Below are 16775 nucleotides of genomic sequence, written 5' to 3'. Positions count from 1 at the left end.
ATTGAATAAACTCTTTTATGGGAATTGAGTTCAGTAAAAAAATAGAGATTTTTCCGCCCCTAAACTTAAGGACTCCATTAAAATTACGCACTTTTAAATATTCACGACCGAAAAAAACTAACATAATTTTGCATAAAAAGGCGCGTCTATTTATTAAGGGCTAGATGCTATCAATCTTGCACCGTAATCTTCCCCTTAAGTGCTTTCTCACAATATTATTTATTCATGAACAATTTGCGATGCAATCAGGTCAGATACAGCTCTTACAATGTCGAAACACGATATGCTTTGATAAAATATGATTACAAAGTTTATAAGGTATTTTGAACATTTTTAAAAGTTTTTTGTTGTTAAGTTTCTAAGTACGAAGGTAAATCTCCATCAAATCGCTTGACAGTGTAGCGATATTGGACGACACTTTGTATTAATTATTATGAAGCCAACATTTTTTTTTGGCTACTTAAACACATAAGTGAAGTCCCGTGTCCCCGTAGTGGGGGAAGGGGCAGATGCATTATGCATACATCTGTTTCACTGATCAATTTTCTTTAGGGACAAGTAGGTGATCAGCCTTCTGTATCCTACCAGACCAAGACTTTTTTTTCTTCGTCTCCACCGGGAATCGAACCCAGGACCCCTCGGTTCTACGCTCACGCGTCAACCCCTGTACCAAGGAGCCGGTCTTTGATTTAAACACAGGTACTTGGAAAAAAGTAGAGTTATGTGAAAGCGAAATGGGTTTGATAATTAAAAGCGAAGGTTATTAATATAGTATGGTCTTGATGTTTGTTACTCTTTCACGCAATAACAGCGGGTCGAATCTATATGGAATTTAGTACCAAATTAGTTATAGTATGAATTAACATAAAAACCCAATTTACCCAGGAACTACGTGAGTGACGAATATGTTAGAAGTTTCTTAAAAAAACTGATATTATTTAAAAAATATGTACCTATCCAAGGGCAAAAATAAAGAAACTATTAACGGGATAAATAAGCAAGCAAGTTTCTTGCTTCATTAGAAAAACATTCAAAAACTGTGCACGTGTGGTCTGTGTCTGTCTATTTTTACTTAGAAGAGGACAAAAAGAAATTCCTGTTATATTTTATAAATTGTACGGAATATGATAAAAAGTTTCTATATAATATTATAATATGGAACCCCATGCTTTAAAAAGCGGCCATTATCAACAATTGACGTTTTCCGACAATTTGAAAAAGGTTGAATGAAAATTTGACAGTTGATAGACGAATGGTGGAGAAATGTGACTAAAATTTTAGTTTATTTTTTGTGTTGTGTGTTTTTTATGTAGTCTTTTTGATTTAGATTTCTTTATTTTTGATTTTGACCGAAATTTTTAGTGTTTATCGTATCCGCGCTGTGTTTTTGTAGGGCCGTGACTTGGATATTTTTTTGTCAAGTAAGTATTAATAATGTATTAATTGCATAGGCTAAGTGTAAGGGCATGCTGCTCTCAATGCTCATGCTCTATCTTTTAGAATAATAATCATTTCTACCCTTTGCTCGTATTCTAATGAACAACTAACACAACTCCTCTGGTATTTAGAATTTGCAGGCTATGAATTCAATTTTGAGTCGTACATACCCATAATTCTTTTCGGATGTTACATAATTGGGTATCCTAAAATTGTATTATACTCGTTAATTTCCATATCAATTCCTCGAAATGTGAAGTTTTACTTTTCTTTACCTTTTTGTGTAAAATTGTTTCATAAAAATTTAGGTTTACAATGCTAGAAGAGACATAAAAAGGTGTAAATCATATATTTCAACCACATTATTTTGTAATGTGTTTTTAATCTGTAATTGGATCTACATCTTGCTATGCATGCTAATTATGTCACATACTCAAAATATATTATAAATATAAGATGTACATCTGTTGGCAAATCAAATCAAATAAATTAATTAATTAATTATTACCTACCTATCGATATTTTGTGATACAAGAGGGTTCACTTCAATATAAAGTTATATATATGTTTTTAATAGTACAAATAGATCACTCAACCAATACAATACTAGAATTAAACTCCAACTATAAATCTAACTCTCAAATCGTCTCCGGTTACCTATTTTACATTTCAAGAGAAAACTTAACGTAATTTTCTGCTAAGTCCCAGCTGAAAATTCCATATCTATTCAAGTAGGTTTAAGTTGCTTAAGTGGAAGCTTTTTCGAGTAGATGCTGTTAAGCGGATTATACCCCGATGGGGCAGAACATACGGCCACACAGAATTTTGTATGCACGTATATTATATCCCTTTGATGTTATTTTATATTCGAGTTTAATCTAGCTTTTGGAAAGTCGCTATTATTATTGTAACATCCTTTTAGTTCTGCGTTTGTACTATATCAGTCGTTAAGATATTTTAAGGGCTTATAAAATGGTTCGTTTGTTACTTGTTAGTATGTATCTAAAAAGCTAAACAAATGTGGAGCTGGAATTAGGCAATAGGCTTCTAATACGGTGTTGGATGTAGTGCCCAAAATTCGTAGTAAAAACAAGTTTAATTATAAAAATCGATCAAATACGAGTTGAAATCGTGACCTTTACATTATATTATGCTTTCCGTAAATTATATGCTGAAAATCTACATAAGATAATTAAGTTGGTAAGCACAAAAACATAAGCACTGAAGATTCTTTGATACTAAGTATATTACTATGGAACTTGAAAAAATATAATAACGGAAGCTAGTCATCCGTTACAGAAAGTTACGCTGTCACAATGTTAAGAAATATTACACGCAAAAACTTTTGTTTTATTCGAAAATAGGTGGAACCTGACAGGTGATGGATCAAGGTTACTGTTGCGATGAAAACGAGTGTTCTAGTACGAAATAAAATTACTCTAACCTCTAAAGTTGTTTCCTTTGTAAAAGATCATCTGTTTTGTGTGTATATTCCAACTAATCTCCAAAGTGGCTGGACTAATTTTGTGGAGATGTTCTCGCTTAATGTTGTATGCAATTAGTCAGGTTAATTTTGAAATGATAATATGTTGATGATGACGTTGCCACAAGTTCTATGATGTTAATTTTTTAGATAAACAATTTTATAATTACCTACTTATTTTATAATTACCTATTTTATAATTACACACTCATTTTTCACCGAAGTAATTTATAAAATTTATGGAATTGTATGGAAAATATTCACGTTTTATTTATGATATTATTGATGATATTACTGTACCTTACAACCTAAGAGCGAGTTCACATTGCCCAAGCAAAGATCGCTTTTATTTCGAAAAGGCCCTTCACGTTGACGAGCCTCTGAATGTGAACAATCGTTGTAATTATGGCCGGAGTGAGCTTTTGTATGCCGTGTACTGAGAGGTTTTAGTTGTTCTAACCTTACAATTGTACCTCTTAACCTATTAATGTGTGGACTGCTGGTAGATAGAGGAGTTAAATTTTGGACTAAATTAGTGAATGAGTATTCGTTTTTAAATGTCAAAGAAATAATAATAATGAGTCTACGGTGACTGTCTCTACATAGAGCCTTGTCTCATAACTGCTTTGTGTTATTGCTTAGAAAATTATATCTTAGGTTTATACCTCATATTAACACTATATGTGCGACCAAACTTTCGGCATGATAGCACCTACAACCAAGTTGGTTTTATAACTTTATTTAACAATCTATACCTTTTATATAAATATTTATCTTAAATAATATCTCAACATCAACTGTCGCGAGGTGCCCTGCATAGTCGCTTTCTCTGTCCCTATTTCCCTATGTCCCTTTGTATACTTAAATCTTTAAAACTACGTAACAGATTTTGAAGCGGTTTTTATTAATAGATAGAGTGATTCAAGAGGAAGGTGTTAGTATATAATTTATTAGGTTTTAGATAAAGCGGACAAAGCCGCGGGCGGTAAGCTAGTTATTAGATAAAAGTATTTTGATTACAGTAAGCAGGTTTAGGCATTCCCTAAGACTTACTATTTGAACATATCAACAGACGACTAAAAATCCCGCCCGTTCTTAATCGAATTCCAACAAATATCTATGTACACATAGAAAACACGGACGAATTACAACAAAAGTCAATCACTAGATATCACAAAGGATAAAGGTTTTAATTTCGCGTTCGCTCGTGTTTGTTCGCTAACGAGAGAACTGGAAGCGCTGACACTAGCGCGTGATCACTCCGCTCAGTCCAATTTGTGAAACTCATAATATATTAATAAGAGAAGCGATAAGTATTTAAAGTGATACTTAATACTAACAGAGTCATGTAATTATATAGACGTAATAAGAGAGAGTGGCATGGCAAACACTGACACAAAAGACACAAAATTTCGGGTCATTTGTAACAGGATGGCGGTTCTACAGGGGTCTTAGTAGGCAATGACAAAAAGAAAAATGATGGTCAGAACGCTGATACTGGATACTAGTTCAGGATACATCGTCTATTTTTGCAAGTGACTACTATCAAGCTAATTTTCCGTTTGTAGCTTTATTTTGATGAGACGCCCAATAATTTCGTGTACGAAAGTCTCGATTGTGGTAGCTAACAGAGATAACAAGGATAAAAATTTTTGATTTGATGGTTCTCAAATATTTATTACTAACTGAATGAATTTTTTTTTGTTCAATCTCAAGATAATTACCTAAATTATTCGAAAAAATATTTGTCCTACAAAATCTATGGTTTGTTCAAAGAGTCCCTCTTTCCAAAGTGTATCGATAACGAGGTCATCATAAATGATTACTAACAAGCTGATTTTTTTGTTTTCACTTAGTTAATGTTTATATAGTTCAACAGACATATTGTCCTACAAATTGCGTAATAAATATTTGAGAACCATCAAATCAAAAAAATTTATCCTTGTTATTTCTGTTAGCTACCACAATCGAGAGTTTCGTACACGAAATGATTCGGTGTCTCATCAAAATAAAGCTACAAACGGAAAATCAGCTTGATAGTAGTCACTTGCAAAAATGGGCGATGTATCCTGAACTATACCTTAAGATACTGTAATATTTTATAGTACAGAATCTTAACATAAAATATTATAGTATCTTCACCGTGTGTGACGCGCTTTAAAGATGATGTTCTTTATTTTTAAACTTGAAGATATTGTTTACTTTTCTTGCGGAAATATGCTCCTAACTAACTAACGAGAGAGTTTGATTTAAAACTAACTTCATGGATATATTACCTGTTTATTCCAAGGCTCAGATTTTTAAAATAGATCTTGTTAATTTAAAGTTATTGTAACACTCAAAATTCACATACCAATGAATTATCAAAACAGTACATATAGTTATTATTATTTTTCTTTTCCACGCTATCTCTATCGCTACCGCTGTAAATAAGTTATAGCCTAAGATCAAATGCCATGGTGTATGAACTTGCTTCCTTGTTAATGAAGGTGAAACGCTTTAGTCTTATTCATTATGTGAATTTGAAAGCATTTGTCATCAGTTTTAAAGACGATTAGGGGATAATTTGGAGCAGGAGGTGAATCAGCGTATTTGGCTACTTATAATATAATGGGCTTACCTGCGACGATGTAATGTTGTTGGTTACTCAATTTTAACCCTTATTGCGTTGGCCTTAAACGATATAATTGTAAATGGATCTAATAGTATGATGAAAATATATTGGGTAGCAACTTTTAAGTGACAAACAATCTTGGAGTGGGAGTCGAGCATGCTTCGGCACGAATTGGGCCACGCTCGCACCGGGGAAGGTACCACACCCTCACAGAATATCGGCGCCATAGTGACAGTTTACTGTCGCGTTCCGTACGGTGAGTGAGGGGTCCGGAGGCCCACATCCCTTCCCATCCCCTACCCATCCTCTCCTACCCCATCCTCATTCCCTCCCATCCTCGCCCCTTCTACCTAACTTCTTCCAAATCCCTTTGTGGACAGCAACACATCCACTTCCCAGTGGAGTGGATGCTTATGGGCGGCGTGTATCGCTTAACACCAGGCGACGCGTCTGCTCGTTTGCTGTCCAATAGCATTAAAAAAAAAAAAAAAAAAAAAAAAAAAAAATCCTCTAAATTTTAAGCTACACGGATATTTAAGCATGTTTTTATAATGCCCGAATTTATAGCATTCGTTAGAGAAAACATTTTAAACGTTTTCTAAAAATATTTCTTTTTCATACTTTTTAAGTTCTTTCGAAATATTATTTAAATTCTTCTACAATAAAAGCTATGTTTATTACAGGTTCATCATAAGTCGACAAGCTGGCGCATATAAGTGAGTATGAAACATTTAAAAAATATTTAATTGTATGGATGCATAATACAGATTTTTAAAACTATGTATACGATGTGATAAATAATTAATAACGATGAAAATATAGTTTACGACAAAACTTCAACATTAGCATCTTATTACTTATCCTTAATACGTATTTAAACAGAAAATCGTATGCTTTCCAAATACATGCTTTATTACAGATACGTGTGCTATCATTCCACTGATTAATTATTTCAGTATCGATAAACCATTTAAATAAAAGCTAAAACAATAACAATCAAATACTATGTACAACTTTTTCAATACAACCCACGTTGATTACGAAATACACGACGCAATAAATACAAAGTCATTATCAAGCTGTTTGATTGTGAAACAATCGGAACTAAAACTTTATCGATCCCGTCTTATCGAAGTTTCGCTTAATATCGAGCACTGAACTGAGCTAAATGGGGTTACCATCAATATTCATTTGAGCCGGACTAATGGCCTGTGAATAAAGTCATAGTGAAGTATTTGCTAAAGAATTCCGAGACGATTAGTTTCACTTTCTCGAGTCTTGGATTAGAATGCTTCTGAATTGTGGATCGGTAGGTCGTGTGTGACGTGCGAAATCTTACAAGTGCATATTATGAGCATGTGTGCATGCTTGTTTGCAATTTTTCTGCAATTTATGAGGTTTATGCATCTTCTGTTTTATTTATATAGATTTATCTAATGCTAGAATTTCAATTAGGTATACTCAATACACTCTCGAAAGTGAAAGGTCCATGTACTAAAATTATTATTATTTTATTTGCGTGTATTATGAATTCGGCATGCATATTATGTATCACACACTTTTCAATGAAATATGATATTTTCATGAGCGTAAGCATATTGTATTATAATGTATTATAGACATCGAACGTTCTGTACCGACTTTACCAAGTTACTGCCAAAAATTTTTTTTGGCATTATCCTACAAAATGCTAAGCTCATGGTTACCAGATAACAAAAGCAGAGTTAGCCAAAACAAAGCAAGCGTTCTACAGTCAATGAGCAAAAATCGTTTATTCAAGACTAAAGGAGCCCCAAATAGTCTGAATGTACTTGAAATAACCGAGATTACGTCTCGCTTTGTGGAACAGCCGGAAACCAAGTTCCTTGTAATATTGAATGAGGTGAAATGGTGATAACGATCGTTAGGTTTTATTAAAGACAGTCATGATCATACTAAAATAATTATAACCGTGAATGTGTGTGACATAGTATTTACACTATGTTTGTGAGGATGACTCTATGTTTCTCTCTCGGTATGGATACGGATTATGATTGTACTTAGCTTAGATATAGCATAACCTTTCCCTTTAGATATAGCTTTCCCTTTAGCTTACCTTTCGCCCGTGCAGTCAAAGAAAAACCCGCATAGTTCCCGTTCCCGTGGGATTTCCGGGATAAAACTTACCTATCCTATGTCTCGGGGAAAAAAGGAGCCTATGTCCTTTCTCGGGGTCCTTTATCAAAATATCTCTATACCAAATTGCATGCAAATTGTTTCAGTAGTTAAGGCGTGATTGAGTAACGGACAGACAGAGTTACTTTCGCGTTTATAATATTATGTATGGATGTATAGGTAGGTTGTATTCAATAATATTTAAAAAAAGGTACATAAAAGTGAAAAAATATTAAGAAATCAAGGAATAAAAGTAGTGAAAGAAAAGAAAAATAGAGGGATATCGTCTTTCAGAGTACGGCTATGGGTTCAAATGTTATGTATAAGTACGTTTGTTTGTAGAGTTTAATCTTATGGTATTGCATTTATAGTATTATGAAGAATTACGACTATTTACGAGTTATTATTAGTCGTTAAAGTGATATTTTATCTTGTAATATGTTAGAACGCGGAATATATAAAAATAAAATACTGATAAGCCATTCAATAAATAAAAAGTTATTTAATAAATCATAAAACTAACATGTTTCGTTTTAAAATACCAAACAGACAAAGAATAATAGAAGATTTTTAATTCAACGAGAAAATACAACAAAATCGCACACATTTGTGCGTCTTAATACCTATTCAGCGTATAATCCTAAAAGTTTTCTTTTACCCTTTTATAAGAAGCTTTTCGTAGTTTTTGAAGCTTTGTCCTAAAAAAACTTTTGTATGCGTAAAAGATTAAACACGATTTGAATGAAACAGATGTTAAAACATCAGTATTGTTGTTATGTCCAAAGATTTTCGATATTATACTTAGCTTTTGAATAAAATAAGTAGTGAAAAGAGTTATTTCATTACTTATTTGATTATTTACGAAAACTATTTAATAATAGGTACATAGTTTTAGTAAATTTGGAGTTACCTACATTTTGTTTGAAATTAGTTATAATGTATAATATCTATTTTGGAATCTTAACAGATTCCTATAAAATAGGGTAAAAAAGTTTAATAATAAATTGACTTCAAAATACTATAATATTAATTAGAAGACTTTATTCGATAAGCATTTACTGTTACCAATAGCATCCATTTAAATTTTAGTTTCTGTAAATGACATAGCAATATTAATCACTCTAGATTACTGTTTCAAGTGTCAACTATTTGGTACCAGAATAATTATAGGAGTCTATCGAATTTAAACACCTCAATATTACAATTTACCTTGTAGCAAGATTAATTATGTGAAAAATTAAAACATAATATTAAAACCCCACTGTAAAATTTATTGGAGCAAAATTTTTACCATATTTCGTTAAAATTTTTATCAATTCTTAAAACCACAAAAGTCTCTATTATATTATAATTTGTCAGTTCGTTAATGTATAGCGTACTAGCGTTCCGCCCCGGCGCGGCTTCGCCCGTGGTATATGTTTACGTTTTCTCTCCATAATAACCATCTTCGTACTTCAAGGAATATTATAAAAAAAAAACGAAATCTTTGTTAGTTGAGCCGTTCTCAAGCTTTGCGCTTAACTACACATTTGGCGATTCATATTAATGTAGTCCCTATAAATGAAGTCCCATGTCCCCTAATGGGTTAAGGGGCAGATGCATTATACATCTGTTTCACTGAGCGATTTTCTTTAGGGACAAGTAGGTGATCAGCCTTCTGTGTCCTGCCAGACCAAACATTTTTTTTTCTTCGTCTCCACCGGGAATCGTACCCAGGACCCCTCGGTTCTACGCTCACGCGCCAACCACTATACCGAGAAGGTGGTTAGTTATACCTATAGATAATTGTTAAAGATAAATTCTTAATACATTATGAAATGTTTGAAATACGACACATATGCGAACCCTTGTCGAAATCGAGTGTGGACTGGTGATAAATCTCGCCTGTAGTGGTGAGTGTTAACGCGTTAATGTCTACAAATTATCGTACACACGTCACTCTAATTCACAACACCCCGTTAACTGAATGTATTGTCAGCGACCTAACTAATATTATAAATGAGAAACTCCGTCCGTCTGTCTTTTCTTCACGTCTTATCCGATTTGAATGAAATTTTGTACAGTTTATGTTTGAGACTAATTATTATTATTATAAATGAGAAAGTAACTCTGTCTGCTTGTCTGTCTTTTGTTCACGTGTAAACCAGTGAACCGATTTGATAGAAATTTTGTACCTATCTACAAGTATGTAGATTAATACGGTTTGAGACCTGAGATAGGTTACATGACAGTTTTTATCCCGGCGATTCCACAGAAACTAGTCTGGTTTTCGTTTACTCCGCGGGCAAAGCTGCGCGCGGAAAGCTAGTTGTAATATATAACGTAACAAGGATAAATATAGAAATACCCTTTGTTGTAAACTTTATTAATTTGCCATTTCAAGCGTCACCCGTTTGTCGTGCGCTGTTTCACCTTACGTCAACTTTTGACAAATTTAATCAAGAACTTGTAATAATTTAAATTTACATAGTCAGAAATAGATACAATAGCGAAACTTTTACAACATTATGTACAGTACTCCCAAACTGATAATGCGCATAGAAAAATTCGTCACTGTTCGGCAACTGTCAAATTCCCCGAGCCTCCGAAGATGATATGTATATAGAGTGGTTAAATGTATTTTCTTCATGCATAGTTTATTAGAATTATGAGTTTTATTATGATTTTATGGTAATAGAGATAAGTAGGTAACGAAATTTGTTTCGATAATTCAATGTCAGTTAATAGCGAGGATAAGCCACACGATTGCGAATATAATATATTTGTTGTATTGATTTGCTCGGAAAATTCTATACTTTTCACTTTCCCCACTGCTACCTATCTGCTACCTGTATAAATAATCATATTATCGGAAAATTCAACTTTGAAACAAAACTAAGAAGGTTATGTAATAGCAGCTCTATATAATTCCATACTGAGATAATACGTGCGGTCAACACCGATATAATATAAAGACGACTGACGGATTTTTGAATTTTTTGACTGACAGGCTACCGTCACCTATCGCCTGAATTGTTTTCGATTGTGTATGACTCTGAATTGACTCCTATTTCTTTTGATCAAGGTGCAAGATGCAAGTGCATTGTTTAGGGCACTTACGATTCAATGATTCGGGGTGATTCGGGGTGATTCGGGTGTTTCTGGAAATACGATAATTAGCGAAGATCTGCATGCGCATTATTAATTTTGGAGTACTGTACATACTTACATAGAAATCCATACTAATAATATAAAGCAGAAGGTGTTTATTTGAACACGCTTATATCAGGAACTTTTAGAGCGATTTAAAAAATTATTTCATCGTTGGATTAGAACGTTAAGTGGTATAGGCTATATAATTACTCATATGTAGCACAGATGAAGCCGTGACGGACCGCTAGTACGTTAATTTTTTTGTCTTACGGTGCATTTACATCAAACGAGCGAATGCTCATTCCAACCCCACCATGTTAAATTATTTTAGTGTAAACAGGCGTAGAGCATTTTACATTTTTCATAATGCATTCGAAAAGATTCTGTGCAATTTTCTAATACTGAACAACACTGAATACGAGTTTTCATTGACACTAAAAGATCACGAAAGAATGCTCTTGCTCTACCTCTAGCTCTATGTTCGTTTGATGTCAATGCACCGTTAAAAGAATGTATAAAATCTTAGGGCTGGACGTTAGGGTCCGTAGGTTACGCCCCCAGTGTGTTTTGCCCCCGTGGTGGAAGCCCCCGATTTCGTTTTAGTACTATAATATTTATTAGTTAAATATTTTTATCAAAAGTACAGTCAGATAGCAAAGTGTAACCTATTATAAAAAATGTCTAAGTCATGGTTCATTATTAAAATCAAAATCATAGTTTATTATTATAAATCTTTATTAACAATGTCGGTGTAACAAACGTTTGCTTATCTAATAATAGGTACTAATGGGTAATAATAGGTAATACGTAGGTACTTAATATGTAATAAAAATTAAATTAAATGTCTAATAAATAATAATAGGTATCTACGTAAATACAACTTTGATAACAAATAACCTTCCGTGCACCATGTGGGGTTTAATACACCCCAGCCATACAAAAATCTTTGTATCTTTTCCAAACATTGTGCGAAAGTCTTGAAACCTCGTCTAGCTGGAGTTCCGACGTAGCCAGACCTCTTAGCGACAGCGGTTTAGTGGTAGCGTCGCAGATGTGGTGAACGGATGCCGTCAAAGTGCAGCTGGGTGTCAGAAACCCCACGTAGTTTGGGACGTCTACTAAAAGGTGAGCAGTATAGTGTGATAAAATACGACTATTTTTATATAAATATTTATTTGATTTGTTTTTTTATTATTTAAAATTATCTGAAATTGTTTCTAGGGCTCATTATGGCTCATCACATCAATGAAAATGCAATATTATCCGCACTTATGGAATTGTGGTGATTTGAACCAACTTGGATCTCAAGAAGACTAATTAGTTTATTTCAATAAATAGACTAAAAGAGCAACTATGGAGTTTCTTGCCGGTTCTTCTCCATAGATACTGCTTTCCGAATCGGTGGTAAATGTTAAAAATACTTATGAAATGACGTTTCGAAAGTGCTACTTAAAGTAGTAGTCTAATTGAATAAATAAATGTTTGAGTTTGAGTTTGAGTTTGAATTAGTTTTAGTAATTTTTGTTTTATTTTTGTTTACTACTTTGTTATGCCTCCAAAGCATAGAATTAAGAAATCTTATAGTTAATTTTTTTTCTTAAAGTCTAACCCATAGAACATAGTCTTATTTTAGTTGGTAAAAAGTACTATTTCTGTAACATAGCCTAAAGATATAATAAATGTATATAATATTTGATAAATTTATTTTATTTATAACCTCTTATAGTCAAGGGATAATAATAATATACACATTACAAATTTACAATAAGTACTAGCTTAAAAAAACGTGGAAAGATTATTGGGTCCAGGAAACCCCACGTAGTGCAGGACGGAACTTTTATCCACGTGGTTCACGGAGGGATAAAACCAAACATTAAAATAAAGCAACAATAACATGCAAAATCACAGATACGAAATTAAAAATCACAGTTTAAAATTAGGATTATTTTAAGTACTTATATACTATTTACGTACTAAGTATATAGGTAGGCATCTACTTAAATATTTAGAAGATTGGTAACAGAATGTTCAAACACTAAAATATAATAAAAACAATTAACATTTAAAATCACAGATAACAAAAGTAACAAAAGAAGAAAAACATAGTAAAAATATTAGGATGATTTGAACTTTGTAATTAAATTATGTAATTTAAGTCATTTATATGCAGTGACTATGGAGGTTACAACATTGATATAGATATAAAATTAAAATGTAGTAATTATGTAACAATAAACATGCAAAATCATTATTTTTAAGCTAAGTAAGCTAAGCTATTGTGTAAAACCAGTTTGGCCGGGCACGGGCGCCTCGTTTAGACAAAGTATAAAGTAATGCATCTAAAGTAAATAATTGTAATATAGTAATAAAGTGAATATCCTTGTAGCATGTTTATAGTATCCAATATTGTGTTAGTTAGAATACTTATTTAGTAAGTTTGTCTACGTATTTGGTTCCGAAACACTTTTTTCATCGTCTGTATCTAGTAAAAAATATTTTTATTTCGGCGAAATCAACTATAATAACTTAATTTAAAATCGGGGGCTTCCACCACGGGGGCAAAACACACCGGGGGCGTAACCCACGGACCCGGACGTTATCACATAATTTGTCAAGACGCTTTATCACTCCTTATAGTGGGCGAGTATCTAACTTTAAATACTTTAGAAAACCTTGTTCCACTAACTTTTTACTTAAGCGTCAAGCCACAAGCGCACAAGTTTAGATTATTTCACTAAAGTTTTTTGGAGATGCTCCAAACGGTGGGACAAGCGCCTCTGAGCCTCAATCCTTACGTCTTGACAGATTTGTATAAGATCAACTGTTAGAAAATAACTTACAATATAATATAGAAAATAATAATAGAAAATAAAATACTATGCTCGTTCCAACTTCCAAGTAAATATACAACTCTTTCTAACAAAAATTGGGTTATTATTCGTTTGCAGTGTAAAGAACAGTCGAACATCAAACATTATGGTAACAAGTATGTATTTCAGGAGCGTAATATATTAATTAAACCAAAATTAACACCAATAAAGCAAAAACAAGATGATGTACAATATAAAAACTGATAACAACACAAATTTTTTACAGTGCAACCTCTAAAAAAATATAGAGACGACTCTATTAGACTAAAATATTATTAAACTAAAAAGTTGTAAGCTGACTTATGAATGGGGAACTATCTAACTTCTATTTCATACGACATAACAAGATATTTATAAAAGGAAACTTCTACTTTTGAGTGTACGTTACATCTTCAACTAAATTATTAGTTTAGCTCTGCCTCGCTTGCATTTATTCAAATTAATGCCAGAATAGGCAACTCACCGGTAAGTTCGTATTTTGTTAGACGTGATTTATGTGCAAAAATACTTATATCTAGCTGCGTCCCGCGGTTTCACCTGCGTAAATGAGTTTTTCCTTTTAATCCTAATGTTCCTTTGGGAATAATAAGCATTAAAAGTAGTATAAGTTCCTTATTACATCAGCTATCTGTCTGTGAAAGTCTCATTAAAATCGGTCTAGGTGTTCCAGAAGAGAGTATCTGGAACAAAAAAAAATTGTAAAAATGACTATTTTGGTATAATATGTACCGTGTATAGATTCAGTAAAAAAACGTTTATTATTTTTATAACAAACAGACACTCCAATTTTATTATATGTATAGGATCCAGTGTAAAGATTTTTTTCCTTTATGCATATCTGCGTTGATTCCCGGCTTTGTCTTGTTTATGACTCGCGTCTAACCGAAATGCGGTTATCATAATTGAATCGGTTGTTTTGGCTCGGATCGCGTTCCTGGATGTATGATTGTTATTAAGCGTTTGGCTTTCGTTTGATCTCGCTGGAATTAATTGCTGGTTTACTATTTTCATGTCTCGAGTATGTTCCTAGCATGTTGTGGGTGTAGCATAGCTTTATGTTGTACATGTACAATGTACATACTTATAATTTTTTTTTTATCATCCACGGATATCACATATCTGCGGGTTCAGATTTTATTTATAGCTATTTTTATTCATAGAAGTAAGAAGATATTATGCTGTTTAATAAACAGCTGAAGGAATATGACACAATTCATAAGAACAACGATTGCCTCAAAATTTGATAGATAGAGCTTTTTCAAATAACACGTACTACAGGGTTCACTGGTTCACACTTTTTTAATTTATTTGAACAAAGGACATCTGTTTAGCCAAACGGTTAGTACAATACAGCTACGGGCCCATATCGGGACGTAAGCAGTTCCACGAAACAATGCACGTTAATTGAAAGCCTGCTGGATGCTGAATTTGTCCGGTCCATGCTTCCTAACCCTAATTGCCACAATTGAAAACCATCCCTCCAAATGCGGTAATGCTTTGCCCGCTTTGCGGCGGACTTGTACCTACGCGGGAATAGGCGACTTTTTGTTTGACTAATAACTTGTTGTGTATTGTCAATTGAACTGCATTGTCTTCGTGATGTTACATTTTAACGAAGACGTCTAATTCCTATTTCTTTTATACTCTTCATTCCTATCTATAGATACAATGATGTTGTGATAGACTTTGTAAAATTCCACAGAACATACCTACCTATACTTTAACATTATCTACATAAATATACGTAAGGTTGAATTGGATTTATATAACATAGGTCTACATTATTAAGCATTATCAAAAAGAGCAGAAATGTTATTTTGTTGAAAATTTATCAAATAATTATGAACTCCGAGTACACGCACATTGTCGACCCTGTTCGAATCAAATTTAGCACACACTATCTACCCTGTTTGCATCAAATTTGGCATAACATATTTTTATGTTTATATTTTTTATTTTTATTATTTTTTATTATTTAAGGTTAATAAGCAATATTCTCTTTATGGTAAAGCTAAAAATAAGTACAATTACAATCATATTCAATTCGTTCCAGCGTATTGATAAATTAAATTTGCACCAAGACTCGGTGTGCAAAAGTAAAATTGCACAGTGCAATCTCTCGAGGTCGCCGGCAACAATCAATCGTTTCGCTCCGTAACTTACTTTTCCCGCCTTGTAAATAAGGATCAAACATGGCCGCCTTGGCTTGACCCTAGGGGCAAGTAAAGTTCAAGAGATGGTACGCTTTTCAATTATTATTTTCACTTTTGAAAAGATGTTATTGATTGAAATTTTAGTGTAAGAAAGTTTAGGAAAATCAACTGTCTTGCATTAATAGACATAATCATGAAAATAGTAGTAATTTTAAAAGTAAATAAAATATGTATTAAATGTGAAGAACTACTAACCAAATAGCACATGTGTGTTGCGACTTTTAACTCAAAAGGTTGCATATGGATTGATACCTAACGCTTTCTAATAGTAACAGCTTAATTAATCAAATACTTAATACAATATTTGGGACGTTTTTTGTACTTGAACCTAATTGTTCCACCAACCACTAAATCACTGTGTTCGAATGATTCATCTAATTTCCACCGAATTGTATATGAACATTATGTAGAATAGCTATTAGGTTATCATATTTCAGTATATTCATCATCATCAGCACACACATGTTCCTACTGCAGGGATACGTGCCTTCTATGAGGCACTTTAATACATAAAGAAATGTATCCTTCAAGCTCTTCGACTAAAAAGTAACTTGAAGTGCAGTGATTCTTAGCGTTTGTTTTGTAAAGAGCAATGCTACATACGCAAGGAAACTCCAATTACCTTTAACTTTTGTTGATTGCAATGCGAATGCCATAGACTGCGCAGAGCGACTTGGTTTTATATAAATTTATTTTTAACAAAGAAGTATTATATTTAGGGCCGATTTTTCAATCCCTGGTTAAAATGTATCTGTCCAATAAAGTATTACGCACGAACATTTTAAAATGTCACCTGTAAACTGTCAAATACCGACAATTAGATTACATTTTTGAAATAGTAGTTTAATACGTTATTCGATGAATAAGTTTTA

The 16775-nt window shown here is 32.9% G+C and overlaps 1 protein-coding gene across 1 annotated transcript in view; it reads left to right on the top strand.

The window, feature by feature from the left end:
• Window positions 1–16775, top strand: part of LOC123693848 (CUGBP Elav-like family member 1) — a 306030-nt gene that overhangs the window by 13433 nt on the left and 275822 nt on the right. Inside the window, exon 2 of the mRNA XM_045639088.1 lies at window positions 6218–6250. The gene's annotated coding sequence lies outside the window, so the exon portion shown is untranslated. The remainder of the gene's footprint in view (window positions 1–6217; window positions 6251–16775) is intronic.

This window comes from Colias croceus, chromosome 8 (assembly GCF_905220415.1).
Source record: "Colias croceus chromosome 8, ilColCroc2.1".
Taxonomy (NCBI): Eukaryota; Metazoa; Arthropoda; class Insecta; order Lepidoptera; family Pieridae; genus Colias; species Colias croceus.
This window is presented reverse-complemented; position numbering and strand designations above follow the sequence as displayed.